Source organism: Vigna unguiculata, chromosome 5 (assembly GCF_037176805.1).
Source record: "Vigna unguiculata cultivar grain cowpea cultivar isolate G323 ecotype 2 chromosome 5, ASM3717680v1, whole genome shotgun sequence".
Classification (NCBI taxonomy): domain Eukaryota; kingdom Viridiplantae; phylum Streptophyta; class Magnoliopsida; order Fabales; family Fabaceae; genus Vigna; species Vigna unguiculata.
Genome location: NC_140796.1, coordinates 2,492,815 through 2,498,307, shown reverse-complemented (window position 1 = coordinate 2,498,307; position 5,493 = coordinate 2,492,815). Strand labels below are relative to the sequence as shown.

The 5,493-nt window shown below is 33.8% G+C and overlaps 1 pseudogene; it reads left to right on the top strand.

Moving 5' to 3' along the window:
• The first annotated feature begins 987 nt into the window (after positions 1-987).
• Positions 988-3,629, top strand: LOC114184154 (receptor-like protein kinase FERONIA pseudogene; annotated as a pseudogene).
• The last annotated feature ends 1,864 nt before the right edge of the window (positions 3,630-5,493 follow it).

Below are 5,493 nucleotides of genomic sequence, written 5' to 3'. Positions count from 1 at the left end.
AGAGACTATATATAAATGGTGTATTTGTTTTTCAAGTTTGAGGGAGTATATTTTTTTTTTATTAATTTGAAAGGCAAATGAAATTTATCTTGAAATTTAGAATTAAAAATATAATTAAACTAGGCACATAATTTCAAATACATTTTTTATTTTTAAATATTTGTGAATTATGTTTCATTTTTTTTGGTGTGTTTCTTGTATCTTTTTCCATTAATTAAGCTAAATCTATACGATGAAAAGCATATTAATTATTATACAAAAAATTAGAGATCAGGCAAGAGTTACTTTTTGTTAAGAAAGAAGTTCGTAATATCGGGAATGATCTACCTGAACATGTTCATTTAGATTTCGACTTGATAAATATTTATCATAAAACAACGAGATTCAGTCACAAACTGAGGTGATGAGCATTTGGGCCAAGGTGATCGAGATGACGAGCATTTGGGCCGAGGCAGCCGAGGTGATGAGCATTTTGACTGAGGTGGTCGAGATAACAAGCAAATATCCTGAATTTTAGGAATAACCACCCCATGCGAGATTTCATGAGAGAATAATGGAGAAGTGGCTAGGTTAGTTAGTTAAAGATCTGACAGATAACAGTTTTAAGACTGAAAGACCCTACATATACATGAGGGATTAAAGAAAGGAAAATAGAGAATTCAGGACGACAGTTAATTATCATAGTTCTTGTTTGATCTTAATTCCAAACCGGAACAATAATAAAAATAAATAAACAACTAAACGTGGAGAAAAATGATTGGGGTGAAATATACGTATATAATACGTTATTATATATTATTGAATTCATATTATTAATTTTTTTAAATAATATTATAGTTTAAAAGTTGAAATGGAAAGAAAGAAAAATGAAAAGGAAAGGTTAGACCTGCGGACGTAAGACTTGAAGTCTTCCGGCGTAGTCTCCTGCCAAGACTCGGGTTAATTTATGATGTTTGAGGTCTCTGTTTTGATGTTTTGGTATTGTGTGCTGCTTCAATTACGTGTAATCCATGGAAACAACTACCGAACCAATAGCTCTGGGAACCATCCTTCTCCTACTGTTGTTGAGTTTCTCTCATCTTTCCAAAGCAGATGTTATTTTTGATCCCCCTGACCTACTCACTATCAACTGTGGCTCTTCCACCAACTTCTCCACGCCCGAAGGTCGGAACTGGATTGGAGACACCAACACAAAGCTTCTCGCTGTAAGCCGGGGCTCACTTATTGCTACTGCACTCACAAAGACAACCATACAGGGTCCTTACGACTCTGCTCGCCTCTCCTTCTCCAATTTCACTTACTCAACATTCAATCTCACTGCTGGCCCAAAGTTCCTTCGCCTCTTCTTCTTCTCCACTTCATACAACAACAACTTTAATCGCTCCAAAGCCGTTTTCTCGGTCAAAGCAGGCCCATACACTCTCCTTCAACATTTCAATGCTTCCCTCAACGCCGATGCTGATGATGACCCTGCTCGCTCCAACATCCTATTTAGAGAGTATTGCATCAATCTCCAAGAAGGACAAAACCTCAACATAACCTTCATTCCAAGCTCCACGGGTTCCTACGCTTTCATCAATGGAATCGAGATTGTTTCAATGCCCTCTTATCTCTACTATACCGATCCTAACGTCGACATCGGTGGATTGCCGAAACTTGTTGGAGGACAAACATATACAATTGAAAATAATTTGGCTCTGGAAATGAAGTACAGGTTAAGATTTGGGGACCGAAGTATCCCCGCCTCGGAGGACACGGGTATGCTCAGGACATGGGATGTTCATAATCAATATATTACTACTCAAAGTGTAGAATCTCTTGATTTTGGCAATAAAACCAAGCTGATCTTTAGTAAGACTCCTAATTACACTGCACCAGACCAGGTATACCGATCCGTAGCGAATATGGGACCTGATGCCTCTATCAACAAGGGATTCAATCTCACATGGCAGCTTCCTGTTGATCCTGGTTTCACCTACATGCTACGGTTACACTTTTGCCAGCTTAACCCGAAGGTTATTCAGTCTGGTGACCTGATCTTCCTCATCTACATTCGGGATGATTTGGTTGAACACTTTGTAGACATTTTCTCTTGGGGCGGTAAGCAGAGGGGTGTACCAGTGGTTAGAGACTACGCAGTCATCATCTCAGCCCCAGACACTCAGAAAAAGGCATATCTTTCTGTGAAATTTCACCCTCACCCTCAAAGCTTGATCGAGGACGTAGAAATAAACGCAATTGAACTCTTCAAAATCAACGACACAACAGGTAATCTCGCTCGACCTGACTCAGACCCGCCTCCATTACAGACCGTTCAAATATCAAAAAATAAAAACAACAGCACCACGAGAACCCCCGCCGCGGTTGCAGGGGCAGTTTCGGGTGTCGTTTTGTTCTCCCTTATTACTGTTTTCTTCCTCACCAAACGCAGGAAGAGCGTCTCTGTCAGCAAGTGTCCCAATAAAAAAGACGGAACTTCTCTGGGCAGTGGCTCATCATCGCTACCAACCCACCTCTGCCGTCACTTCTCAATCGCAGAAATCAGAGCAGCAACCAATAACTTCGACGAACAAATGGTGGTTGGCGTGGGAGGCTTCGGCAACGTGTACAAAGGCTATATTGACGACGGTTCAACATGTGTTGCAGTTAAAAGGCTCAAACGAGGTTCTCGGCAAGGTATTAACGAGTTTATGAACGAGATCGAAATGCTTTCTCAACTACGTCATCTCCATCTTGTTTCCCTCATCGGTTACTGCTACGAGAACAATGAGATGATACTCGTTTACGATTTTATGGAACGTGGAACCCTCCGTGACCATCTTTACGGAGCCGATAACCAGTCCCTGCCGTGGGAGCAAAGGGTCGAAATATGCATAGGTGTAGCAAGAGGATTGCATTATCTGCATACAGGTGTGAAGCAGGTGATCATTCACCGTGACGTGAAGACCACCAATATCTTGTTGGATGAAAAATGGATGGCCAAGGTTTCAGACTTCGGTTTATCCAGAATTGGGCCCACAGGTAATTCGATGTCCCATGTGAACACTCAGGTGAAAGGTAGCATAGGATACTTAGACCCGGAGTACTACAAACGACAGCGTTTGACGGAGAAGTCTGACTTGTACTCGTTTGGAGTAGTGCTCTTGGAGGTATTGTGTGGGAGACAACCTTTGATCCACTGGGAGGAGAAGCAACGGATATCAGTTGTTAAATGGGCGAAGCATTGCTATGAGAAGGGATGTCTGGGTGAGGTTGTGGATCCCACAGTGAAGGGTCAGACAACAGCTCAGTGTTTGCAAAAATTTGGTGAGATTGCTCTGAGCTGCTTGCAGGAGGATGGGACTGAGAGGCCCTCCATGAAGGACGTGGTTGGGATGCTCCAGTGTGTTCTGCAACTTCACTATAGTGGTGTTGGTGAGGACGTGTCGGGCAGTGGTGTGTTTAGCCAACTCGATGCAGATTATAGTAACAACACCACAAGCGACGGAGATAGCAGCTGGACGAGAAATGAATCTTCTGTGTTAATCCCTCATGATGTTTTCTCAGAAATTAAGGATCCTAAGGGACGATGAGCTTCAACAACTATTCAAATTCACTCCACAGTTTACTTTGGTGATATTTTGACTATTGAATTTTATCAACTTTATCTTTATAAAATGATCTTTTTAAGTGATTTTAAATCATCGAGAAAGAGAAAATAAAAAAATAAAAAATTAATATCATATAAAATTGTAAGAGAAAGTTGTTAAAATTTAGTAGTTAATAAATAAAGCAACGATATTTTGACTACTAAATTTTGACAACTTTCTCTTACAACATGATATCTTTTAAGTGGTTTTGAAAGATTAAAAATGAAAAAAATAAACAATAAAAAATTATCACTTAAAACATAACACTTAAGGTTGTAAAAGAAAGTTATTAAAATTTAGTAGTCAAAATATTATTTTCCTGATAAATATTTTTTTTCGGTATACCACGTGATTTAATCAAAGGGAACATATTTTCTGTATTTAAATTATTGTTATAAGACTAAATACGATCTGGTTACCAAATGAACATATAATTGTTAACAACATTTCACGTTAAGTTAGTATCTAATATTTATATTTATTATTAATGTAAAATACATATTATTCTTAAAATTGTTATCAACAAATCTATTACATGTACCATAAAATGAAACACATAATAAGAAAAAAAATAATCTGTAAAGAGAGGTGTAAATAGGATCAATTTAAAATGTAATATATATATATATATATATATATATATATATATAAATATATAATTTGATATAATTTAAAAATAATAATAATATTTTGACAACTTTCTTTTATAATTTTTTGATAAATTTTTTTAATAATTTTAAAATAAAAAAAATAAAAAAATGATAAGTTACTTGAAAAATATAATCTCATATTATAAAAACAAATTATTAAAATTTAGTTGTTAAAATTTCATTTTTCTTTTAAAAAGAATATAATGATGATATCAATGATATTTTTTAGAAAATAATAAATTTGTTAGAGCATGATGAAGTTAGGATGGATAATAACATAACCCTAATATTAGATTAATTTATTTAAATTATTATTATTATTATAATAGTTCAGATAAAAATATAAATTAATTTAAATTTTAATATTATAACTCACAATAATAATTTAAGTTAAAAATAAATAAACTATCTCTTACTAACAATATCTGTGCAGTAAACTGTGGACACAAATCAATCAAATAATGGTCCAAGTCAATGATAACTCTCAAAATGGAAAGTGTATTTAAGGTTTGGAGTCATAGATCACTAATGGTCTATTGTTTGACACGGTACAATATGGAGAGGAGACTACCTTAATCATCTTAAGGTAGACTTAGTCTTGTAGGGTTTGATATGGAATAATATCCGATATTTCTTCTTTATTAGAAAGAAAAAAAAAAACTTCATTTTCCTTATAAATAAATATCCTTTTAATGAGAAAATATTAAAAAAAATTAACTCATATAGAAAATAAGAAAAAGTGAGTCTTATTCTCTATAATAAAAGCTAAAATTTATAACAGATAAACAAAATTCTTCAAGTATAAAAGTATTTTCAGTTTTGTAGAGATGAGATTAGGAATAAGATTTGTTAAAATAATTATATAATTTTAAGGATGAAGCTCTAAATTCTAAATATTTATATTTATGTATGTTTAAATTGCCATCGCACGGAAAATATAATTATATAAATAATCGTATACAGATGAACTATATAATATATATATATATATATATATATATATATATATATATATATATATATATATATATATATATATATAATATTGTCAATGGTCTTGTTAATTTTTTTAAGTATATATGTTTAATAATTAAAAATAAATAATTTTATTAAAATTAAACTAACTTATACGAAATATTTAGAAGAACTCACATAACTAAATTCATTTAGAGTTAATACTTTTTAATAAATTATATTATTCAACTTATTAATTT